This window comes from Podarcis liolepis (assembly GCF_965112155.1).
Source record: "Podarcis liolepis genome assembly, chromosome: 14".
In the NCBI taxonomy this organism is placed as follows: domain Eukaryota; kingdom Metazoa; phylum Chordata; class Lepidosauria; order Squamata; family Lacertidae; genus Podarcis; species Podarcis liolepis.
Genome location: NC_139569.1, coordinates 42,402,836 through 42,429,936, shown reverse-complemented (window position 1 = coordinate 42,429,936; position 27,101 = coordinate 42,402,836). Strand labels below are relative to the sequence as shown.

Genomic DNA, 27,101 nt, shown 5'->3' with positions numbered 1-27,101 from the left:
GTCGTGTCCGACTCTTCATGACCCCATGGACCAGAGCACGCCAGGCACTCCTGTCTTCCACTGCCTCCCACAGTTTGGTCAGACTCATGTTTGTAGCTTCAAGAACACTGTCCAACCATCTCGTCCTCTGTCGTCCCCTTCTCCTTGTGCCCTCCATTTTTCCCAACATCAGGGTCTTTTCCAGGGAGTCTTCTCTTCTCATGAGGTGGCCAAAGTACTGGAGCCTCAGCTTCATTATCTGTCCTTCGAGTGAGCACTAAGGGCTGATTTCCTTCAGAATGGATAGGTTTGATCTTCTTGCAGTCCATGGGACTCTCAAGAGTCTCCTCCAGCACCAAAATTCAACACTTTGAGGATAAATTCACTCAATTTCTAAGTGATCTTGACACTGCACTTGCTGTAGCTCTGGTTAGATAAATATATTTTATATGAATGGCCCTCTGTAAGAAAATCCAAACCATTGATTAGAGCAATTATTGTGTAAATGCTTTGTAATTTATGCGATAAACACAGTGATTGTGTGGATGTTTTAAGGAAGCAAAGCTACATTTCTCATGCAAGGTGGTGGCGATGATAGATCTGTACTGGCAGTACTGAGAAGTTTTCCAGAATGTGGTCTGTGTGCAGCTAACACAGGAATTTGTTCAGGCTTAGTTGGATGTTCTGGTTGGAAATGTCAACACCAACAAAGAGTAATGGTTGGATGTGTATGGGGGGGGGGGCAGAGAAATGAACACATCAGCTACCATATGGCCAACGCGTTGCTCCGAGTTGTGAGTTGGGATTAATTCTTCCTGAACTACAATGCAAACACAGACAAGAGATGCTCTCAAAAGAAAAAAAAGAGAGACAGAAGGAAAAAAAGGGCTTGATTACAGAGCCACAAATAGACAGGCTCAAAAGCTCAGCCAGCATTTTGGCTCTCATAAGTGTGGCCTGGTGGCTTTCTCTGAGCTTTTGCTGCTGTCTTGTTTAATATTCTCATGCCAGCAATGCCAGATGCAATTAACCTGATATGTATCATTTAGGTGCCTTGCCAAGCTTTTCTCCATTAGCAAGTGTCAGACGTGGAAAGGTCACTACAGAATGCTATTCAAAAAAGAAAAAAAGCAATGCTGAAGCAAATATCGGGGAGGTGTAATATGTGGAAGCAGGTAGGCAAAAGCTAGGTTGGCAGGTCTATCTATCTATATCGTCTATCTATCTATCATCTATCTATCTATCTATCATCTATCTATCTATCTATCTATCTATCTATCTATCTATCTATCTATCTATCATCTATCTCTATCTCTATCTATCTATCTATCATCTATCTATCATCATATCTATCATCTATCTATATCTATCTATCTATCTATCTATCTATCTATCTATCTATCTATCTATCTATCATCTATCTATCTATCTATCTATCTATCTATCTATCTATCTATCTGGAGCTGGAAGTGTAATAGGTGGAAGCAGGTAGGCAAAAGCTAGGTTGGCAGGTCTATCTATATCATGGGTAGGCAAACTAAGGCCTGGGGGCCGGATCCGGCCCAATCACCTTCTAAATCCAGCCCGTGGATGATCCAGGAATCAGCGTGATTTTACATGAGTAGAATGTGTGCTTTTATTTAAAATGTATCTCTGGGTTATTTGTGGGGCATAGGAATTCATTCATTCCCCCCCCCCAATATAGTCCAGCCCCCCACAAGGTCTGAGGGACAGTGGACTGGCCCTCTGCTGAAAAAGTTTGCTGACCCCTGAACTATGTCTGTCTGTCTATCTATCTATCTATCTATCTATCTATCTATCTATCTATCTATATCTATCCAGTCTGATGTAGTGATTAGAGTGGTGGACCAGCACTGGAGAAACCCAGGTTCAGATCCCTACCCATCCATGAAGCTTGGACCCATCACTACGAGCTCATCCACACTTCTCTTTTCCCTATGATTTCTAGTCATGGGTGGGGAGCGGGCAGTGCTGTGATCTAAACCACTGAGCCTCTTGGGCTTGCTGATCGGAAGGTTGGTGGTTCGAATCCCATGATGGGGTGAGCTCTCGTTGCTCTGTCCCAGCTCCTGCCAACCTTGCAGTTCGAAAGCACACCAGTGCACGTAGATAAATAGGTACCACTGCGGTGGGAAGGTAAACGGCATTTCTGTGCCCTCTGGTTTCCGTCACGGTGTTCCATTGCACCAGAAGCACAGTTTAGTCATGCTGGCCACATGACCTGGAAAGCTGTCTGTGGACAAACACCAGCTCCCTCAGCCTGAAAGCAAGATGAGCGTTACAACCCCATAGTTGCTTTTGGTGTCCTTTACCTTTTACCTTTTCTAGTCATGGCTCTTTTGTCCTGCTGCTTCCCCTGGGAAAACCTACTGTTTCCACCTGAATTGGAACAAATGTCCATCAGGCTTATTGCAGATGGATGTTTGTTTTGATTCAGCAGTAAACAGTGGGTTTTCCTGGGGAAAAGGACAGGACAAAATGAAAACCTCTTGGCTCCATGACTAGACATCATGGGCAAACAATAAATGATGGGACAAGCAAAGAAATAATGGGACAAACAGAAGTGTGGATGAGCGCTATGCCTCAGTTTAATTTACCTCACAGTTTTATTTGAAGGCAAAAATGGGGGAGAACCATCACTTAATGCTTAGCTGCTTGGAGGAACCGTGGGAGATGAAATAAATTCATATCTTTGCATTCCTATTCTGATTCTTAAGGTTTATTTGCAGCTTCACATGTCTGAGCCTTGAACAAACTATATTTCTCAGTGTTTAGAAAAAGTGTATTTGTGCTGACTTGTTTGCAGAAAGCTTGTGCGGAGGTTAGACTATATTCTGGTTTAACTAAGCACTCACCACGATTGGTTTATGGGGTAGTCATATGACAATGAACCTGTTAAGTTGTGGGTGAACATATCAGACGACACAGCGATTCTTCAAACAGCTCTTGTTTATTCACAGGCCAGAACAGAACAGAACTGAAGGGTTCAGTCAGCCTGCTTATATAGAGCTCCAGTACAACGTAACTGTAACAATTTTCTAAAACTATCCAATCACTGAACGTCACTTTCGATCCCTTATTTGCATAACTATCTACAGTATCCCCCTGCTGGCCCAGGGCGAGAACTTCAGTACATAACAGAACCTTCATCGTAATTTGCTTGCAGGGTGAATAGACATCTTCCTATTTCATCTCACACTTTTCAGTGCATTTCCCAGTTACTTTCCTAACCACAAAAACATACTTTAAAAAAAATCAAAGAAGTTGATTTGTTGAGGGTAGGGTGACAGAGTGCTTTAACCCACTTTAGGTGTGCAAACCAAATTTCTGATACGAATGCCCCTCTTATAAAACAGTGACAGCCTGTAGACCCACTTCCTTCAAAATATGGCACACCAGACTTAGTCCTTTGAGAGTTGCTTATTCTGCTGAATGGGGCATTGGACACCAGTCCTAAGGTCCTTTCCTGATGGCTCCAGGGCTCTGCCTTTGAGAATCTATGGCTCCTCCCTAAAGAATTAGCTTTGGTGGGATTATCAGGCCCCTTTGAACCCAAGAATTGCACGTCTCCAGGCGGTGTTCCCATTGGCAATCGGATCGACTTCAAACAGTTCTGCCACGCTGAGCTCCAAAAGCAGGACAAATCCTTCTGTTCACTCTCGTCTTCGTTTCTCCCCCTTTTATGCTTTGTACCTCATCTCAGAAGATTTAACAGCCACCAGGTTTTTGGCTTTCATGCCTGTGTGAAGGTGAGGGAACAGGCGCGCTCGTCTCCAAGATGAATAAAGACTCGGAATGGAAATGGCGGCGGAGGGAGGAGAAAGGGAGAAAATGAGCAAAACAGGCAGGGAAAGAGGAGCAATGGGGGGAGACGTGATTGCTTAATTACACTCTGAACTTTTATCTGCAGAGCCTTGGATCGCACCCTAATGAAAGCAAATGGCATGCAGAGAGGCATGGTGCAGATGGAGACCCAGTAACAAACAGTTCTGGGCAAGCGAATGCTGGCAATGCTGTGTGTGTGTGTGTGTGTGTGTGTGTGTGTGTGTGTGGAAACTTTTCTAGGGTGTGCATGGGAAAAGGTAAGGATTTCCAGAGCTTCAGAAAGAACGTGTGAAATTCTGGTACAGTGGTACCTCGGGTTACATACGCTTCAGGTTCCAGACGCTTCAGGTTACAGACTCCACCAACCCAGAAATAGAACTTCAAGTTAAGAACTTTGCTTCAGGATGAGAACAGAAATCATGCTCCGGCAGCATGGCGGCAGTGGAAGGCCCCATTAGCTAAAGTGGTGCTTCAGGTTAAGAACAGTTTCAGGTTAAGTATGGACCTCCGGAATGAATTAAGTACTTAACCCAAGGTACCACTCTAGTAACAGCTTACAATGGTCATTGGAACGTGGGCTGCATTCCCACGACAGGGTCAGTGTGACATCAGGATGAGAGTGTTAGGCAAGATGTGGCAGACCAGGGTTCGAATCCCCCACTCAGCCATGAAGCTTACTGGGTGACGTATGACCCGTCACTCACTTTCTGTCTAACACTGAGGGTTGTTTTGAGGATAAAATGGGAATGCAGAGAATTCTGTATGTCATCTCGAGCTCCTTGGAGTAAAGGTGGGATAGAGATGTAATGAACAAATGAATAGAAATAATAAACAATATATTCCATTTTCACAATGTTAATTCTCACATTATCTTTGGGGTCTCCACGCAATGGAAAAGCCATTTCCAGGACCATCTACATAAGTTCTGAGAATTTGTGACCATCTACATCAGTGACCATCTACATCAGTTCTGAGAATTTGCTGTGTGAAAGGTATGATCTGAAAGATGTGGGAGGCTGAAGTTCAACAACAACAACAACAACAACATTAGTTATACCCCACCCCAGCCACCCTGGGCGGTTTCCCTAGCCACTCTGGGCAGCTTCCAACAAAATATTAAAATACAATAGTCCTTCAGATATTAAAAGCTTCCCTAAACAGGGCTGTCTGCATATGTCTCCTAAAAGTCTAGTAGTAGTTTTTTCCTTTGACATCTGATGGGAGGGTGTTCCAGAGGGTGGGTGCCACTACCAAGAAGGCCCTCTGCCTGGTTCCCTGTAACTTCACTTCTCGCAGTGAGGGAACTGCCAGAAGGCCCTCGGTGCTAGACCTCAGTGTAATAATAATAATAATAATAATAATAATAATAATAATAGAAATAAAAAATATTGGGATTTAAGGCCCAAACTAGAGTATTGTTCCTGAACTAATTAATGTGTGCTATTAACATTAATACAGATTAAGTGCAGTGGGCAGCATAAAAAGCCAGAAAGGGTATAACCCTGGGCTTATGATTGTTTATAAATGTTAATGAAGGAATTGAGGGGATGCCTATCACATTTGCAGATGACACCAAAGTGTAACTAATGCCACAGAAGACAGAATCAGGATTCTAGATGAATTTAACAGAATGAAGAATTGGGTCCAAACTAAGAAAATGAAATTCAGTAGAGGCAAATGCAAGCTTCTACACTTGGGCAATAATAAACGGCTGCACAGATATAAGATTTCTTGCCAGTAGTACATGGGAAAAGGATCTACGGGTCTTGATGGACCACAAGCTTAACATGAGTCAACAGTGTGATGCAGCAGCAAAAACTGCTAATGCTATTCTGGGCTGAATCAACAGAAGTTTAGTGTCCCGATCAAGGAAAGAAATAGCAATGCTCTGTTCTGCCTTGGTTAGACCACACCTGGAGTACTGTGTCCTTCTAAGATCTTGACAAGAAAGATATTGACAAGCTAGAACATGTGCAGAGGAGGGTGACCAAGATGATCAAGGGTTTGGAAACCAAGTCTTGTGAGGAACGGTTGGGGGACCTGGGTATGTTGAGCCTAGAAAAGAGGAGACTGAGAGGAGATATGATAGCCATCTTCAAATGTCTGAAGGGCTGTCCCATGGAAGATGGTGCAAGCTTGTTTTCTTCTGCTCCGGAGGGCAGGATCCGAACCAATGGATTCGAGTTGCAAGAAAGGAGATTCTGATTAAACACCAGGAAGAACTTTCTGTCAGTAAGAGCTACTTATGCAACATCCCCCTAAAGAGGCCTGTTTGTATATAATGCACATATGCTGATCTATAGCGGATATATGCTGATTTAGAAAGAACAATGATCTTTGAAGTTGAAATATGGGGGGTGGGAGACTTTGTCTGGATGACCTTTGTGCCCAGGTGTTAACTGTGGATGGGCTGCTTCATGTCCCCTGCTGTGGGGCTGTTTAGAAGTGTCTTTGAGAAAGAAACGAGATGCTACACCAGTGCTTTGTCTCTAGAAAAAACGGTGTTGGTACTGTGGGTGGTTGCCCTGGGCCCAAAATTTCCTTGGGGCCAAGAAACGAATTATATGTAAAACAATGACATGTTTTACTGGAACTTCATTAAGATCTTGGTATATAATTATTACTGTCAGGAGCTCGTCCTACTCTCGAGTAGGATCCTGGCAGAGACACATGCCCGACTAGCATGTTCCCTCCCTCCTGGTTGATCGTTCGGGAGCTTCAAAAGCTTTCTTCTGCCAGAACATCACAGTGACCGATGTCAACAGACATCAGCACACTTAGGGATCCGCAGAATCTGCGCAGTTTGCGTGACAGACCTCAGCAACTCAGCATTTTGGCTAATCTACTTTATTTACATATAAACACACATGGAGCACTGCAACATGGCTTCTTCTCTCTCTAGCATCAGACAGTAAAGAGAAAGAACAAAGGACGATAGTCCCACTTCACAGAACACAGTAACACAAACATCCTGTCTCCGTCACTTCCCACTCTGTGGAGTCAAAACATACACCATCATGTGAAAGACAACAATCCCATGACTGCAATCACGGAGTAGGAATTCTAACAATTACATGATGTATGGTAATTAAATTACTTGCTGCAACAGCCGACCTTTTTCTGTACTCTCAGCACCTGACTGTGCATGCTTATTTTCACCACCGGGTCACACCATGCAGCAATCTGCTGTGACACAGGCTCGTGCCTCTAGTGCTTTTTCTTTTTCTTTTTGACGAAAAAAAAAAGTGCAGGTACTCACCACGAAGTTGTTATAGTTAAGTGTCACACTTGTAACTTTTTTTGGGGGGGCTGCCGGTACTGTGTACCCAGAAAAAAAGCACTGTGCTCCACCAGTTGGAATTTGCTTGTTGGGGCCAACACAAGGAACTTGGGGGTTTGTGTGGGGCTGCCCTAGATGCTGCCTATTGGGGATTGCAGCTTGGAGCATCTTAGTGTTCTCTGGCTCTGGGCTGGGCTTGCCTATCCAGGCTAGCCATTGGGGGCCTTCCTGGACAGGTAAAGGTAAAGGGACCCCTGATCATTAGGTCCAGTCGTGGACGACTCTGGGGTTGCGGTGCTCATTTTGCTTTACTGGCCGACAGAGCCGGCATACAGCTTCCAGGTCATGTGGCCAGCATGACTAAGCTGCTTCTGGTGAACCAGAGCAGCACATGGAAACACCCTTTACCTTCCCGCTGGAGTGGTACCTATTTATCTACTTGCACTTTGATGTGCTTTCGAACTGCTAGGTTAGCAGGAGCTGGGACCGAACAATGGGAGCTCACCCCATCATGGGGATTCGAACCGCCAACCTTCTGATTGGCAAGCCCTGGGCTCTGTGGTTTAACCCACAGCACCACCCGCATCCCTCCTGGACAGGTAGTGCTGCGTAAAAGCTTCCTGTTGAGGCTGGGGCTTGGCCTGAACAGCAAAGCTTCCTTGGCTCTTTCTGTTTGCTCCTTGGTGTGGACTCCCAGAGTCCTTGCCCCTGGCTCACCTCTGACAGCTGCTGAGGGCTTAGCCTTGGCCGTTCTCTGTTTTTTCTCCATTGCCTTATATGATCTTTATGTGCAGCTGACAGATCTGATATTCAACTTGCCAGGAAAAAGGGGTCCTGTCCCCCCTCCAAGTTTTTAAAATGATAGCTAGCAAAGGAATAAATCCAGCTAACTTGTAACATGTCGGACCCTGTTCTGCATTCATCTCCACCTGCTGTAGAAATGTTTCTCCTCTTACTTAGCCAGATACAAATTAAAAGCAAAAACAATCCAGCCTCCCTGTATCAGTTCACTCGGCTGAATTCTGCCGACTGTTGCGAGAGAATTACATTTTGTAGCTGTTGCGAGCGTGGCGTCTTCTAATTGAGATGTCTAAATCGCTTCGAGCATCCTCAGTTGAAAACCAATTAATACATATCGCACTCAAAACAGCCCTTTTTGTTAAGGCTCAATTAAGGGAGATATAATGAGGCCATCCCAGGTGAAACTCCTGGCACATGTTGCGTGTTCTCCATTTTGAATGATAGCTGTGACGTGCAGGCTGGCTTTGAACTAGTTTTTTGTCTGTCACTCACGCCCGCAAAAAACCCTATAGGCGCAGGCATAAATGAGAACTTGATTGACTTTTTAAAAGCTGCCTTAAATAAGAGATGAAGTTTAGTTAACTTCCTTATGGGCATGGGAAAGTGATGATTTACCTTTGCAATGCTCCCCATGTCCGTAGTCCTAGCAGACATCTCCGAGATATTAGCAGTCGCTGCTTTGGAATCATTCTGACCCCTACGCAATGGTTTCCGGCAGCCACAGATGTATTTAATTTTTAATTACTGGTGTGGCAATTTTTGTTTCCGGCTTAGGAGTGTATTGAGCTGAATTGAGGATCTCCTCCTCCTCCTCCTCCTCCTCCTCCTCCTCCTCCTCCTCCTCCTCCTCCTCCTCCTCCTTCTTCTGATTTCTTTGGCGATCACTCGTAACCAAGTAAGATTGTCTTCCATAAACACGGTTTTAACTATGAGTCCGTAAGTGACTGTGGAGGCCAATTCTGGATCCATACATCCTTCCACAGTGGAGACATTGGCTTCCAGGTGGGAGTTGATCATGGTCTGGATTTGCCAAGCGTGCCTTCCTCTTAGTATGTTTCTTCCTTGTATCCTGAGTTTGAGTGTCTTGAAAGCCCACGACACCTTTGGTAAAGGCTGTTCTCCAACTGGAGTGCTCGCAGGCCAGTGTTTCCCAGTTGTCAGTGTTTCTACTACATTTTTAAAGATTTGCCTTGTGACAGTCTTTAAACCTCTTCTGTTGACCACCAGCATTATGCTTTCCATTTTTTAGTTCAGAACAGAGTAGTTGCTTTGGAAGACGATCATCAGGCATCCACACAACATGACCAGTCCAACGAAGTTGATGTTGAAGAATAATTGCTTCAACACTGGTGATCTTTGCTTCTTCCAGTACACTGATATTAGTTCACCTGTCTTTCCAAGTGATGTGTAAATTTTTTCGGAGTGTATTGATCTGAATTGAGGATTATTCACGTGATCTGTCACTTAGTTCATTTAGGAAATCATTTCTGGCTTCGCATTTCCAGCTCATTTCTTCACAATACATTATAGCAAAATACCTGTGGCAGAGGCACAGAGTGCGAGTGGTGCGGTGGCACCGGGAGAGCCAGTGTGGTGTAGTGGTTAAGAGCGGTACCGGGTTCGCGTCTCTGCTCCTTCACATGCAACTGCTGGGTGACCTTGAGCTAGTCACACTTCTCTGAAGTCTCTCAGCCCCACTCACCTCACAGAGTGTTTGTTGTGGGGGAGGAAGGGAAAGGAGATTGTTAGCCGCTTTGAGACTCCTTTGGGTAGTGATAAAGCAGGATATCAAATCCAAATCCAAACTGGGTGCGCAGCTGAGGAGGGCGCCTTCTCAAAGCCTGGTGAGTGCTTGCCTAGCTTCCGGAAGGAGTCATGAGGGCTCTGACAGGGTCCTAAGTCCTCCTGCCTCCTTTCCAAAGCTGGCCAAGTGCTTACCAGACTTTGGGGATGAGGGAGGCTGAAAAAGGTTCCCTACCTATGAGCTAAAATCACGAAGCTGTCTTCAGCCTGGCCAGCAAAAAAGCAACCGCCCCGTGGTGAAATGCCACTTCAACTGCTATTTACTAGGCAGTCACCTCCATCTCTCTGGTGATGTGCACAATAGGCAGGAGCAATTAAGTGATACTTCGCGGAAATGCTCCACAGACACTGGCTGCAGCTGGTGATAGCTCGTATGCAAAAGAATGGCATTTTGAGCCACTTTCGAGAATGGTATTGCTTTACATCTTGCATTATGTATCATATTTGCGGCGCATAATTCTGTGGCAATAATGCCAGACGCACAGAGCCTTGAATTGAATGGCACTTTGCTTTTTTGGGCGGGTGGGGAGAGGCATAGTCAAGATGGGAAGAACGCTCCATGCAGAAGATAATGGTCCTGATGATACCCTATTTTTCAACAAGCAGCTGCATCATCATGATGTTATTTAATGTCATATATATATATATATATATATATATATATATGATGAGCAGTGTAGCATCTGGGACTCTCCTGACTGTAAAAACATGAGGTTTTTCTCTCTTCTGTGCTTGCTGAATTTCACAACTGTTGGGGGACATGCTCCTCTTTTGCGGCAAAGTCCTTGGGGTCGAATACAGCCCCCCCAACCAAGCCTCTCTTCCTGCCCTCCAGGACTCACCCCAGTGCATAGCCCCTCCTCAACCAGTGTTAGGCTTCGGGGAATTCTATCCCTCCCTCCGGTGGCAGCAAGAAGCAAAAAACAAAAATGAAGAAGAGTTCTTCCTAATGAGTTTATTCAATCATCACAGCGAGAGACAAGGGATGCAGTCTGCCTTCTGTTAATGGTGTTGCTACAGCTGAGCTCCTTGCCCCTCCCTTCCTAGCAACAGCACTTTCCCTCACGGGAGCCGCCAGGGGTTAATTGTCTCTGAGTCCTTTGCTCTTACTCTCTCAATAGACGTTGAGTTCTGGGAGAAGGGGGGTCAGAAATACTCTCCAGTGATAATGTGTCAGCTGGCTGCTCTGTCTCTGTCTCCCCCCTCCCAACTCTTCTTCAAGAGCCAGCGTGGTGTAGTGGTTAAGAGCGGTGGACTCGTAATCTGGTGAACTGGGTTCGCTTCCCCGCTCCTCCACATGCAGCTGCTGGGTGACCTTGGGCCAGTCACACTTCTCTGAAGTCTCTCAGCCCCACGCACCTCACAGAGTGTTTGTTGTGGGGGAGGAAGGGAAAGGAGAATGTTAGCCACTTTGAGACTCCTTCGGGTAGTGATAAAGCGGGATATCAAATCCAAACTCTTCTTTTTCTTCTTCTGTTCGCCTCTCTCTGAGCTGTGACCTTCCTCAGACCACTGCTGTAATTCAATACTGCCTTCCTCTTCTCTGGAAGCAACAAGAGAAGGGTGGCCAATCTCCCTCATTCCTCCTCAATCTCATCGCCTTCAGTCCTGTCCCTGACACCCAGTGATAAAGCCAGGGCGGTGTAGCAGTTAGTGCTGGTAGAGGGTTCAAGTCCCCACTCAGCAATGAAGCTCACTGGGTAACCATTGGCCAGTCACTTACTCTCAGCCTTGTGAGGATAAAATGGGCAGGAGAACTATGCATGCTACCTTGAGCTCCTAGGAGGAAAGCTGGGATTTAGATAATAGTGAATAAGCAAACAAATAAGCTACACATCCTCGTGGCTCTGCTTCATGTCCTACTTGAATTCTTTTGCCTGGCTGGAATGCAGCCTTGAATTCTGATCATGCCTCTTGCTTCCTGGGATGGAGGATAGAGAAGGGTGTGTGTGTAATAATAATAATAATAATAATAATAATAATAATAATAATAATTTATTTGTACCCTGCCCATCTGGCTGGGTTTCTCCAGCCACTCTGGGCGGCTTCCAACAAAGATTAAAAATACATTAAAATGTCACAGATTACAAACTTCCCTGAACAGGGCTGCCTTCAGATGTCTTCTAAATGTCAAGTAGTGGTTTATCTCTTTGACATCTGATGGAAGGGTGTTCCACAGGGTGGGTGCCACTACTGAGAAGGCCCTCTGCCTGGTTCCCTGTAGCTTTGCTTCTCGCAATGAGGGAACCGGCAGAAGGCCCTCGGCACTGGACCTCAGTGTCTGGGCAGAACGATGGGGGTGGAGACACTCCTTCAGGTATACTGGGCCGAGGCCATTTAGAGTGTGTGTGTGTGTGTAGAAACCAGCCTATAGTATCAATGTAATATTTGCATGAATTGCTCCACCCACTATTGTCTCTAGCCCCACCCACCACTCTTGTGCAAGGCCACCCAGAGGAGTGTACAACCTTCAGCCTGAAAAAAAAGAAGAAAAAGTTTCCTATGGAGACCCAGTACCTACAATTCACAAGAAAGGGGATGCTGTAATTCAGGAAAGTCTGAGTCTGAAATCCTCTACTCTGATAGGCTCACTGCACACAATGGGCATGTCGGTAGCTAAGCAGTAGTCAAATCATGGGTGTGGCTCTTACTGGATGACATCACTTTGCACCATGAAGAAAGAATAATCTGAGATATTATCCTATGTATTACTGTTATTATTATTACATTTATATGCCCCCTAATATTTATCACATTTATATCCCACTTCACTTTTAGAGTTGCTGCAATGGAATCCCTGATGTGAACATTGTGCAGAGTAGAAATGAATTTGCTCTTCACCACAATAATGAGTTTCAAAGCTTTGCTGGAAACAGTCTTTAAATAGTAACAAAATAAACGTTGGCAAAAATAAGAAGTGACACATTGCTCTTAAACAAACAAGCAATGTGTTCTTGTCATATTTAAGCCCATAAAACAGTTGAATAAATTTCCTCTCTCTGGTCCCAGAGAGAGATCCTAAGCAACTTGCTTCTTTATCATCTCAGAGCTTAGCTTCTGCTTCTGGCTTCATTGCTGACAAAGACTTAGGTCTCAGGTTTCATCTTCTTGCTGTGAGAGATCTGTAGCTCAGGTTATGGGCAATGAGTCATCATTTAGGCTAAAGATTGAAAGAGAAACATCCAACCTTTTCTGCCACATTTGCCAGAATGATACCTTCTGTGCCTAATGCAAACTTTTTCAAACACAATGTGTACAAACATTACATGTTTTGTATATTAAATTTTTATCTTTAACACTTTCAAGGGGGTGTACACTTTCCCCTCCTCATTTTATCCTTACAAAAAACTTGTAGGGTACGTTAGGCAGAAAGACTTCACCTTTTCCAAGATCAACCTGTGAGCTTCATGGCTGAATGGGGATTCAAACTCCTGATCTCCCACATCCTAGTTCAACATGCATAAAAGCCCATTGCATAAACATTAAAATACCCATAATTAAAATACACAGTAGAACAATCCCATCAAAACAAGAGTAGGGAACTTGATCTGTCAATCACATTGACGCCATAGTCATAGTTGTTTTGCCAGCATGCTCTCCTATATAACTTATTCGCTGGGGCACAATATGAAGAAGCCTGCAGATTTTGAGTCATTATCCTTCAGATGTTTTGCTTCTTCACATAAGGGGAAGGAGGTCTAGATTCTTGTAAACATCCCACAGTATTTAACTAATGGTTGGTAAGGACACCTGCAAAATTTGATTTCTGAGAATTCCAATGGGAACTTACCTGAGCTACACCTGCTGGACCAAATTGCAGATTGGAATGCAATTTTCCTTTGGTTTTTACACATCTCCAAATATTGTGATACAGTTATTAGCTTAAAAAAGCACTGTCTAAAATGATAAAATATGTTTTGAAATGCATTCAGATTAAATATTATTTAAAGACATAATTGTGATGAAATATAGATTTGAAAATAAATTCTTCTGCTGATTTTTTTTAACCAAAAAAATGCAGAATAATATAGAACCAGTCGCAGGAATGAAAAAGTGTAAAACAAACATAATCTGGAAACAAACTGCTCTGTGTATCCCTAAAACAGAAGGATTTTGAGGTGGTTTAATTTCTCAACACATTTTTTGTTTCAAATATTTCGCTTTCCATTCCTTTGAATTGCACTCCTATTATTTTCCAACTTGTTTTCTTCCTCACAATTGATTTCAAACGTAGATCCAGGCGGCCGTCTGTTCTCGGCGCTGTCTGTGTTTTCCATCCAAATGTCATGACATTTTCAGGCGCTCTGCTACCTGCCCTACTCCTTGAGGGCATCAGATCTGAGAAATTTCAGATCAATAGAAGAAAGGGCCCTAGTTTTGGAGGTCCTGTTTTATACATGTCAATTTCACTGCACACACACACTCCCCTGCCTTTCTGTGACCTGTACAGGCTGTTCCAGAACTGCTTCAAATTTTCATCCCTATAAAAAAAAGAAAAAGAAATTGAGAAGCAGTGTGGTGCCATGAATAGGGTATTAGACCAGGACTGGGAAGAACCTTCTTCAAATCCATAATGGAACTCACTGGGTGACTTTTGAGCATCATTGTTATTTCAGCCTAGCCTACCTACCTCATAAGGTTGTTGTGTGGACAAAAGGTGGAGGCTATTTGTGGAAAATTCTGTACCCCACCTTGAGCTTCTTGGAGGAAAGATGGCCTACAAATGTAATCAATCAATCAGTCAATCAATCAATCAATCAATCAATCAAAATGTGTTGGCATTCCCCAAAAGTGACACTGCATTTTCAGGACATGGGTCCACAATGGGTCCACAAGTAATTTTTGAAACTGTGGGATTTTCCAAACGGTCAGCTTGCAGACCAGCACAGAGGTGGGCAACCTTCAGCCCTAGGAAGATAGGTGACCCTTGGCTTGAATCCACAGATCATGAGATAAAAGATAAGAGAATTGAAAGATGCTCCTCAGCAAAACTCCAAAAGCTACCTTAAACTGAATCAGACCATTGGTTATCTAGCTTGGTATCATCTACACCAGGGTTTCCCAATGTTGGGTCGCCAGCTGTTTTTGGACGGCAATTCCCAGAATCTCTGACCACTTGTTCTGCTAGCGAGGGATGATGGGAGTTGCAGTCCAACAACAGCTAGAGACCCAACTTTGGGAAACCCTCATCTACACTGATTGGCAGTGGCTCCCCAGGATTTAAGAGAGGAGACTATCACAGCCCTACCTGGAGATCTGGAGAACCTGGGACCTTCTACATGCAAAGGAGATGCTCCATGCCTGGACATCTGCTTTGCCCAACCAGCTGTTGGCTGAGTGATGATGCTGGACTGTTGCTCATATAATAATGGCATTTCTTTTTCTCTCTCCAGTCAGTGCAGTTCATATAATTCTGAAGACATCCTGCACACAACAAGTTGCCCCTCCTTTTCTTTCATTCCCTTCCCCACTCAGATCTGCGATCGCTGTTCAAAACAACCCTTGTTCCTTTATGTGGGACACTTATCTGTAGCTCCAAATATGTGATTTTTTAAACTTCAGAAACAGGAAACCACAGATATTCATTTCATCTCTCCGTCTCGGGGCCTTTAGAGACTTGCACAACCGGGAGCTGAATATCCAAATACATGTTAGTATTCTGCTCATGCCAGCATCTTCCCCAAGGATAAAACCACAAAAAATGAAATGTTGCAAATGGCCCATATTCTTGCTGAAGGAGCAATGGTATAGATCCTGCGTTTGTTGATTAGATCTCTCTCTCTCTCTCTCTCTCTCTCTCTCTCTCTCTCTCTCACACACACACACACACACACACACACACACACAGTTTTTGAGACACAACCCAGTGGCCTTTTATTTAACTGGTTGATTCTACCTCTCGTAAGAAGAGTTATTTGTCAAATGCATGCAGCTTCTTTCCAAAGACCTTTCACTTAAAGCACATGAGAAAGCTTGACAGTATTCTTCTTCTTCTTCTTCTTTAAATTCCATCTGCTCCTTCTTCATTTAAATATGGCGGCTGTTAATGTGATTTGCCATGTATATTGTAATTGGAACGTCCAAAGTGCATCATTAAAACCATAATTTTTATAACTTTTAAATGTAGCACTTAAAGACATAAGAAGCTTTTCACAAAATGATAAAATGAGCAAGTTCACTTCCCCGTATTACCGATGGGTTACTGAGATCCAGTTTAAGCACTGCCCTTGCAGACTCCCTTTTCTCCTGTGACAGCACAGGGGTGGGGTTGTAGCTGACCTCACTTTAGAAGGAGGCAGGATAATGCACAATATCTGCAGGCACCCATCATGTCTATACCCAGGCCAGCAGTGGGCAAAGTCATGAGTGTATAAAGACAGAGTCTCAAACCTGCTTAGTTTGCACTCCCTGAAATACATGAAGAAGAAGAAGAAGAAGAAGAAGAAGAAGAAGAAGAAGAAGAAGAAGAAGAAGAAGAAGAAGAAGAAAAGAGTTTGGATTTGGTATCCCGCTTTATCACTACCCTAAGGAGTCTCAAAGCGGCTAACATTCTCCTTTCCCTTCCTCCCCCACAACAAACACTCTGTGAGGTGAGTGGGGCTGAGAGACTTCAGAGAAGTGTGACTAGCCCAAGGTCACCCAGCAGCTGCATGTGGAGGAGCGGAGACGCGAACCCGGTTCACCAGATTACGAGTCCACCGCTCTGAACCACTACACCACAAGGCTCAGTTACACCTCAAAATTCACACTACCCCAAATGTTGCAACGCAGTCTTCCAGCCCTGCTGAGATATATTACGGGAAAGTGTGCATAAAAATGAAGAGATTAGTGAAAATGAAATACGAAAATGCATCATACCAGTGGAAACTTCTTGCATGGTCACCCTGGACTTGCCATGACCAAAGGGTACACCAGCTATCAGGAGGCTGGATGATACTAGCTCAGAGGCATTCAGAACACCAAACGGCCATGGAAATTCTGGAAACTGATCGGCCGTATATGCTTTGCTGCTGGACGCCAAATGGGGGATTAGATGCGGGCAGGGAGTGAATAGCTGAGGAAATTCTATCCGCTGGGCTGTAAATAAGAAGAAATGGCTGTGGAGTATTCCAGCACCCACCTCCTGAGCTCTTTCCTCCATTCAGACTGCTGAGAGGCTTTTAAAAGCCCACCACCATCCTGAGAAAGCACTTGGTATTTCCCTTTTTGTCTGGCATGGGGAGCAGGCGGGGAAAAGCTTTTGAAACTTCTCAGCAGCCGGAAAGATTTAAGTGGGCATCCTGGTGGCGAGAGTAATTTTAGCTCCCCTGATTATAATTGGCAGAAGGATGAAAAATGCTCTTTAAAAGACGAGGTTCAATGGCCCAAGCCTATTTGACTGATATTTAATGAGATGTCCACTGGATCTTACAATAAGTGACTAATTGTTAATTATAGACTTGCCAAAGGTGATCTTTTACTGCAGCTCTGCAAAACTGAGCTTGGAGAGTCCGGTTTAGCAGCCTTTCTAATGCCGCTGGGAAAAGAAAAGGCTGCGAGGAGGAAAGAAGGACAGAGGTTCTTATTTATTCTCAAAAATCCTCATGCCTCGGTGCAAATGCAAAGGACCTTTCCCCCTCCTGGACTAGCTGGGTCCATTGAGTGACTCTGCCGTTCTGAAGCCACAAAGTGTTCAATTCCTAAAGCTGGTGGAAGGCTGGTTGAAGAGTCGAGGGAAGCAGGGTGTCACTTAGCTGTCACTCAGGTTAAGGACCTCCTGGTCTCTTATATTTCTGCCTAGCAGAGGGGGACACAGGTGGTGCTGTGGTCTAAGCCACAGAGCCTAGGGTTTGCCAATCGGAAGGTCAGCAGTTCAAATCCCCACGATGGGGTGAGCGCCCGTTGCTCGGTCCCTGCTCCTGCCCACCTAGCAGTTCGAAAGCACATCAAAGTGCAAGTAGATAAATAGGTACCACTCCGGCAGGAAGGTAAACGGTGTTTCTGTGTGCTGTTCTGGTTCGCCAGAAGCGGCTTAGTCATGCTGGCCACATGACCTGGAAGCTGTCTGTGGACAAACGCCGTCTCCCTTGGCCTATAGAGCGAGATGAGCGCGCAACCCCAGAGTCGTCCGCAACTGGACCTAATGGTCAGGGGTACCTTTACCTTTTAGCAGGAATTTTAATGCTTTTATGATGGCTTTTTATTGTTTTCATTCTCTGTATGGTATATTTTTCTGCACACCGCTTAGAAATCATTGTTATTGATTAGATTTATTAGATTTATATACCGCCCTTCATCAAGAGATCTCAGGGCAGTTCACAAAATCAATCCAGACTAAATAATCTGGAGTCCCAGATCAGATTCCCAAGCAATCTTGTAAAACTGCGCCGCACTGCTGTACGAAAAGGCAAACCATTAAGGCTCCCATTTTACAGATGACAGGCACTCCAAGGGGGGAGTTCTGAGGAGGGGGAGGAGGTCCGCCCCAGGTACCATTCCAAAGGGGTGTGTGTGACAAAATGCCGACCCCCGATCAGCTGCACCCCCTGGGACATGCGGCATGCCCCGTTATGTACACTGTGCACCACACCCCCTGGGGTGCATGCCATGCCCCCTGGGACGAACGCCGCTCCGGGTAACAGAGCAGGTTGCTTCGCCTCTGCTGAGATCAATAGACCTAAGTAGTAAGGGACAACAAAACTGTTGCCTGAGCGATCACCTCAATTTATTGAGAGAGCACAGCAGCCGCATCAGAGCCCAGGAGGTCTCTGGCTGGAAGAGACAAGCCATTGCCCTGACTCAAGGCAATGCAGACAAACAGATATATTGTGCTTGTCCATATAATCCTATTTTGTAACAGTTGCTGCTTACAACAGGTACTACTATGCCATAAGATCCATTGTCTTGTAATATCACATATGGTATGTACAGTTCTTTATTGTTTGATATTATTTTTGCTGTAAAATGTGTGAGATCATGATATTGTATTTGTTTGCATTACTTAGTGCTTTAACTACCAATGAAGCCCAGGACGGAGAAACATGGCCAATATTCCGGAAATCCTTGTCTAGACTCTGTGAAAGGATTTTGTGGAACTGTAACAACCTTTCATGTGGATTGTTTGGACTTTATGAACAGACAGGTGGAATAGACACCATTACACGGACGGACCTTATGCATGAACTGACTAGAGAATGATCTGATCCACTGGGTCTTCTGCTTTGTTTGTTTGTTGAACTTTATGAGTTACAGTGGTACCTCAGGTTAAGTACTTAATGCATTCCGGAGGTCTGTACTTAACCTGAAACTGTTCTTAACCTGAAGCACCACTTTAGCTAATGGGGCCTCCAGCTGCTGCCCTGCCACCGGAGCACGATTTCTGTTCTCATCCTGAAGCAAAGTGCTTAACCTGAAGCACTATTTCTGGGTTAGCAGAGTCTGTAACCTAAAGCGTATGTAACTTGAAGCGTATGTAACCCGAGGTACTACTGTACTTCTGTTGAAATTTACAGTTTGATACAATGAATAGTATACCTTATTTATTTAAGAACACAGCCGGTTACGTCTCGTGTGTTTATTGATGATGCTTTATGTGACCATAGGTTGGTTTGCTGTTGTTCTCTTTTCCCGCAAGCACAGAGTGAAATGGCACCAGCCTACACCCACCCCAGGCAGCACTCACTGTGAGAGCCAGAGAGCGTGACAGGTTTAGCTGCACGGTCCAGTCCAGGGCCCCACATCGCATGAAACCAGCGAGCTGTGGGCATGTGCCCAATTTCAGTGAAAGAAATGCATTGGCAACCCGGCACTGCTGTTTCCTCCTTGTGTATCATCATGCGTTGGCCGTTCATCATTCATGCTAACGATTAAGCAGTATATAAATGCCTGAAATAAAGAAAATAAATAGCAAAAAAATTGCAGAGGAGGCCAGCTGGCAAGGAAAGTGCTCAGCACCACTGCAGCTGCCCCCCTGCCCCTTGGTATCACAGACAAAAGCACCCCGGGGGCAGAAATCCACTAGTGCTGTTGTATCGGTGGTGCTGTTGTATGGTAGGAATGGGAACCTGCTATGCTGGGGTCAGCTGGTGAGCTGCACATATATATTGAATTTTGCAATGTAGGAATTTTATATTGAATTTTGCAATATTGAATTTTGCAATGTAGGAAGGCGGGTGGCGCTGTGGGTTAAACCACAGAGCCTAGGATTTGCCAATCAGAAGGTTGGCGGTTCAAATCCCCTTGACGGAGGTGAGCTCCCATTGCTTGGTCCCTGCTCCTGCTAACCTAGCAGTTCAAAAGCACGTCAAAGTGCAAGTAGATAAACAGGTACCGCTCCGGCGGGAAGGTAAACGGCATTTCTGTGCGCTGCTCTGGTTCGCCAGAAGTGGCTTAGTCATGCTGGCCACATGACCCGGAAGCTGTACGCCGGCTCCCTCGGCCAATAAAGCGAGATGAGCGCTGCAACCCCAGAGTCAGCCACATCTGGACCTAATGGTCAGGGGTCCATTTACCTTTACCTTATGCAATTAGTTTGTGTAGGGTCCCACTTTTTTTATTATACAACTCTTTGGCTGGCAAGGGCCATTGGGTAAGCAATAAAGATTTTTTTATTCAGCTTTCAGGGGATTTCAAACTGTTGCATTCTGCTAACACAGCCCTCCCCCAAGAGAATCCTCCACTATGCAATCCCTGGGGACAGAGCTATAATCTCCAGGGTTTAACATTCAATCCCTCTTTCCCAGGGCACTCTGGGAACTGTAGTCCTATCAGGGGAATAGGGTGTCTCCTAACTGTCAGCACCCTTAATGAACTAAAACCCCCAGTATTTGGGGGGGGGGGAGCCACTGCTGATTATAGTGACAGGATACTGCTTCAAAAGTATAGTGCAGAAGGAGATCACAACTCTTCTCAGTATCTGAATACAGAGAGAGGAAATCTTTGTAGAGGACTCAAGTGTGCTTCAGTCTCTTTGGTTTAACCTTCCCTCTAATACTCAGCTCTCCTTTGTCTCCTGTAGCTTTATTTAATTCTCTTTCTCCCTCTTCCCAATTCCTCGCTTCCTTTATCACTGTTCCTGTTCCCTTCCTCTAGGCCTTCGCCCCTTCAGCTCCAAAGAAAACGATGAAAGAACGAACGAGACACCAGCAAGGCAGGCGTCAAACATTGGCGTGCGGTTTTCCGATCCAGAAGAGGACACAAAGAAGATGAACTTGACTTTTTGGGCTCCCGTCACTGTGGGTTTGTATGTATTTAGAATTTAATTTCTCATTACAGAAGCAAATGCTCAGTTAATTATTCATAGGGCCACCTGCCTCCCTCCCCTCTACATTTTGCATTTGAATGTCCTTTCCGAGGATTAAAGATGCATAGCTTCCTTTAGCATCTTAATCCAGTTAAATACAATAGTCAGCAATAATTCTTTTCCAGGATATTGTTCTTGGCTTGTTCGTTGGCTGGTGGCAAAGGCTTTCATGGAGGTTATATATATATCTATCCCCTGAAGTTTGAGAAGTTCTATTTAGGAATATAGGAAGCTCCAACTGGAGCGCTCTCAGGCCAGTGTTTCCCAGTTGTCGGTGTTTATACCACATATTTTTAGATCTGCCTTGAGAGAGTCTTTATATGCTTTCCATTTTTAAGTTCAGATTAGAGCAGTTGCTTTGGAAGACAATAATCAGGCATCTGCACAACATGACCAGTCCAACTAAGTTGAAGGTACCATGGGTTTTGAAGATGCACAAACTCAGGATGAAAGGGAGAAGAGGAAGGCACGCTAGGCAAACCCTCACCAAGATCAACTCCCATCTGGAAACCTATGTCCCCACTGTGGAAAGATTTGTGGATCCAGAATTGGCCTCCAGAGTCACTTACGGACTCACTATTAAAACCATGTTTATGGAAGACAATCTTACTTGGCTACAAGTGATTGCCAAAGAAGAATAGGAAGCTGCCTTATACTGAGAGTCAGACCACTGACCCATCTAACTCAGTACTGTCTACACAAGACTGGCAGTGGCTTTCCAGGGTTTAAGACCAAAGTCTCTCCCAGCACTACCTAGAGATTGAACCTGGGACCTTCGGCATCCACCTCCATTCCTACCTAATCTGATATACCATTGGACTTACTCCTAGAGGGATGCTTCAGTTAATTAAGGCTGCAACCTTATAGGGGGTGTGTGGGATGTTAGAGGAGGGGTAGTACCTCTGGTGAGGTACATGTCATTCTCTTTCTGGGATTGTTTGTCCACCCTGCCCTCATCTCCTACCTGTGGCTCCTAGAAGCTGTCAGCGTGTAACAACGGCCACCCCCCGCCCCCGCAAGAATTGGCTAAACCAGGTGAGGGTAACCGACAGGTTTGGTAAGTTTAAAATGGGTTTACTCACAAACTCTCCAAAGGTCAGATTTATGTGCTTTTCCATACAGCATTCAGAAGAAGTTGCACAGGCAGTAAAACTTTACAGTGGTGAAAGTTACTGAATTATTGGTATAGGAGCCCTAGAGGGCTTGTAAGAGCCATGTGGTCCTTCCCAAAGTGAGCTAAGCCTGGCAGGACAGCTTACTCTATGGTGTTAACCCCTTTAGACTTAAGTATGTTACTTGTATGCGGCTGGTTATCCCACAATAACTACTACATTATTACACAACATCTCTGTCCAACCTGGAGATACTAGGGGTTGGAACTGGGACCTTCTGCACACTTGAGGTATGGATGCTTGTCTGAAAACAATGCACCTTGCATAGTTGTAGATGCGATGCACAGTTGCTCAAACAGCTGCACCTCTTACAGGAGGTCATTCCAGAGACACAGGGCAACTATATAAAAAAAGCAGCTCTGCCTGTGACTTCACTACCTTCACTGAAACAGTAAGAAGCAAGACTCTTGAAGATGATCCCGAGAGGAAGACGCGCCGCCTTGTAAGCATTTCACACACCAAGGAACCCCAGTGAATGAGCCATGTGTCTCTTCTGAAACAAAGAACATTCCCTTAAAAAAATAAGGGACATCTGGCAATTTCTACTTGGCAGTAAAAGTTACCACATTGTGACAGCAGAGCATCAATCAGCGGCGACTGACTAATGATGTGATTATTCACATTCAGTTATTGATAGGCGTGCTTAGCGCACAGAAGGAATGAGGCTCGAGGAGAATGATAAGCAGTGGCAGAGGGACATGGCACAGGAAAAGGTGCGCAGCATGAAAACTATGGAAGCTGTGGAAGATAAGGGGTGTGGAACATCAGACCACAAAGAGCAGGAGGAAGAGCAAGAGTATGCCTTCCGTCAGGAGTTGTGAACAGATGGTAGGTCTAACCTGCCCTCTCCACCTCAAGCATTTTGAGGTGCTCTGCTAAGGGTTGCAAGGGAAGTGGAGAAAGCAAATAGGCCACACCGGGTGAGGCAAGCAGGTGAAGTCCAGGTGAAGTCAACGCAGGTTGATTAAGCCGAGGAGGGTGGAATCTTTTCCACCCCAACGGCTGCATTCATTCATTTTTAAGCAATCTTCCAGGGACCACATGCCAGTGGTGAGGAGGGAGGGGGGCAGAGGGAAACGTAGACAGAGCAATGAAAGCAAATCTTATCTTTGTCTCTACATATAACCCTCACCCAGAAAACCGAGAGTTCAAGGACACATTCCATCCAGACAAAAGCCCTTGGATTATGAAGCAAGGCTGGTGAGGGGAGGATAAGGAAGCCTGGAGGGCCACATTTAGGTGCTGGGCCTGAGATTTCCCATCGATAATCCAGGCAGATCAGGTATAGGCCCTACAGGCTAGGGCTTGGAAAATGCAGTCTCAGTCAGGGGCTAGGCATGTCTGAGGCCTTATGTAGGCAGACAATTCCCTTCTGCAGTATGCCCATCTCCCTGAGGAGCTGGCTGTGTTCCTTTCACAGAGTTACAATTCCCAGAGTTCCCTGAGAAGAGGGATTTGTTGTTGAAGCACTCTGGAAAATGTAGCTCTGTGAGGGGAACAGGGGTTTCCTAAGAACTCTTGGTACTAGGGGTAGTGCATTCTGGTTTGAGGCCTGAGTGTTAGGATCGTCCTGCTCACGTGTAGGACCCTGGCAGAGACACATGCCCGGCTGGCATGTTTTCTCCCTCCTGGTCGATCGTTCGGGAGCTTCAAAAGCTTTCTTCAGCCCAAACATCTCAGCGACTGATACCAAGAAGCATTAGCACGCTTAGGATCCTGCAGAGTATTAGCAGTTTGCGTAACAGAACTCAGTAGCACAGCATTTTGGCTAATCTACTTTATTTACATATAATACACTCGGAGCATTGTGACTTAGCTCCTTCCTCTTTCTCATCAGACAGCAAAGAGAAAGAAACAAAGGACAAAAGTTCTACATTCCGGAACACAGTAACATAAACATCCTGTCTCCGTCACTTTCCACACTGTGGAATGAAAACACACACCGTCATGTGATAGACAACAATCCCATGACTGCAGACATGGAGCAGGAATCCTAACACTGAGATGCTGTCCAATGCTGCCACTACACCCTTACCTGGGTTGTGCGGTAGCACCTGTAAAGCACAAAATTTGAATATGCTCATTTATGCCTCAATGCAAATTAACTTCAGCTGCATGAAAGGTGCTAATTCCAATAGATAATTACAACTTGCCATCAGCCTCACAGGCCCAACTGGCTTGGGAGGCACTTGCTGCCAGATGGGAATACCGTGAACATCATCAGCTACCCATGGCATCATCACTTGCAAGGCTCTCTGTCTTCCTGTGAGACTGGTGTTCTTGGAGGTGCATTCTTCTCCAAATTGGGGTGTAGGACTTCTCCCAATGATGGAGGTGGCACCCAGTGTCAGTTTACATTTCTTAGTACAGAAAATTTTGATCTGATGTATAGAGATCTTTCCTGTTCTGCTTAGTTCAAGAGGGTTCTGGAAGGTTTCTTTCTATGTGAAAGAAACAGGCAGAAGGTTTCTGATGCTTGGGTTATTCCTTCTGGGAAGCTGGTTTAAACTGGTTCTGTTATCTTTCTGTCAAGGTCATGCTGACTGTAATAGTCAGGCCAGGAGGAGCCTCGGTTTCACTGACTTTCTCTTTTTATCTCTTTCTTCTGGTGTGGTCTGTTCTGTATGCTTAATGTTAAGGTTTAGTCCTATTATAAATATTATAAGTTAAGCTAAGTCTGTTGCAACTGGATCTTTTATGGACTGTGCCAATCCTGAATGTATTGGATTTGTGGCCATTATGCTCATTCGCCTTCAGTAGCAGTAAAGCTCTGCTGGATGAAGAACATTTGCCTCTGGTCTATTTTTGGGAACTCTGCAAAATATTTACGTTTTTTCCTCCTCTAGACAACACCTAGTTTTCAGGGATAAGACAGAGGACCCCTCCTCCTGCATTCCAGCCTCCCCTCCTGGTGTGGCGCTGACTCCCATTGCTAAGGAATCTGTTCTCTGTGTGGATGGGGAATGCCAAAGACCTGGGAGGACCACCTCGCACTTCCTGGCCTCTTTGCGCTATGGGGCAGGGTCCCCATCCTGCCTCTCAGATCACCCCACCAACTGCATTCTCTGCATCCTCCTCCTTTTCCTCACCTGCCAGCAACTGCAATCTTAGCCCCGAGCCTGTGAGGCAGATTAGTGAGAATCCGGAAGCAGCTGCCGGAAAGCGTGCTTTGCTTTGACAGACCTAATTTATTTGTTGAAAATCTGAAAGTGGGAACCTGCTTTGCCAGGAAATTCCTCCAGGTGATATTTTTTAAATGCAAAACCTGCCTCTAAATGGTGCGATGACTGAATTGGTGTTAGAAACCCGAAGAACGCGAACATGGTTCTCCCAGGACAACTGAAGCAAGCAAGCAAGCAAACAAATTAATTGTTTAAGTGCTTTACAAATCTCTCCATGCAAACTGTTGAGACAATGTAAACATCTACCTCCCTCTCCTTGAAGTTTTACAGGCAATTAATTTAATTGGTTATGGCTGGTCTCATAGCTTCTATTATGAACAAGAGCTATTCATTGCAAAGGTCAAGGGTAGTCTTGCAGTATATTAGCTGTAATTCTCTGAGGCATAATTTAGTTATTTATGTTGTAAGTTGATGTGCTTTGAGGTTCCTTCGCTATTGCTCTTTGCTACCCTTATGCAGGATTATAGATACTGTATGTTACAACATTGCACACTGCAATGCATTGCTTATCTAAGGTTGCTTATTCTCATATTAACCAGACCTGCTATTGAAATCTTCATTAAGAAGATCTGCTCAGAGCTCACATCGCCACCTTATGAACTAAGGTGGGTGGCAATGAGAGACAAGCGTCTTCTCAGTTGTGGTTCATTGTTTGTGATACTTCTAATGTCCCTCTGGTTGTTTGACTAGCTCACTTTTTGATGGCTTCCAGACACCACCTGAAAATAGGGATGAGTGGATCAGGCACTTTCTGGGCCTGGTAAAATTCACATTTATTTATTTATTTATAAATCAGTTCCATCCCATTCTCACTTTAAAGTGCTTTTGGGTAGGGATTTTCCCCCCAGCTGAGAACACAGCATTGGACTTTCCTTTCGCTTCTAGGCATATCCGCAACTGAGCGTCCTTTCGGCTTTGGCCCAGCCGCTTCATCAGCTCTGGATCTACTTGTACTTGTCCTCCGCTCTTCCCCAGTAGCATGTTGGACGCCTTCCGACCTGAGGGGCTCATCTTCCAGCGTCATAACTTTTATATGCCTGTTGTCTTTGTCCATGGAGTTTTCTTAGCAGGGATACTGGAGTGGCTTGCCGGTTCCTCCTCCAGGTGGAACACGTTTGGTCAAAAGTCTCCACTATGACCTGTCCATCTTGGGTGCCCTGCTCGGCATAGTTCATAGCTTCTCTGAGTTATTCAAGCCCCTTCGCCACGGCAAGGCAGTGATCCATGAAGGGGGTTTTTCGCCTACCTCATAGCAAATTGTCACAACTTTCTTAGTATTGGCAGTTAGGCATTGATATTGTTTTGTAGATGGAAGAGGGGAGGAAGCGCCATCACCTGCCCCGCATATTGAAGGGTAGTTTGATAAAGCATTCCGGGGGGCGTGGCCCTGTCCAAAGCCTAGGGAGGTGAGGGCCTAAGGCACACCCCCAAGCGGTGACCCTGGGGGAGTTCCTAGTTGATGTGCATCAGCAGGACTCCCCCTACTGGTGGTTAACCAGTGAACAGGATGAAGCCGGATAGTCGGTTAGAACCAGTGCCTTAGCCCAGTGTTTCCCAACCGGTGTTCCGCGGCACACTAGTGTGCCACGAGATGTTGCCTGGTGTGCCGCGAGATGTTGCCTGGAGGGAGGCGGGCGAGTCCAAAAAAGGTTGGGAAACACTGCTCTAACACACGCCAGCCGGGGTCTGCCTCCGCGTTGCATCAGCTTCCTCGCTCTCGGTGCTCTGCTTGCCAGCCTGGTGGCCTCTGCCCCGCC

General features: G+C 45.2%; 1 protein-coding gene and 1 long non-coding RNA gene across 2 annotated transcripts in view; one reads left to right on the top strand and one right to left on the bottom strand.

The window, feature by feature from the left end:
• DMXL2 (Dmx like 2) overlaps positions 1–27,101 on the bottom strand; it is a 431,281-nt gene that overhangs the window by 252,089 nt on the left and 152,091 nt on the right. The gene's annotated exons all lie outside the window — the stretch shown is intronic.
• The window catches only part of LOC310693715, a 64,570-nt gene continuing 58,263 nt past the window's right edge, over positions 20,795–27,101 (top strand). Inside the window, exon 1 of the long non-coding RNA XR_014519357.1 lies at positions 20,795–20,930. This is a non-coding gene — a long non-coding RNA (uncharacterized lncRNA). The remainder of the gene's footprint in view (positions 20,931–27,101) is intronic.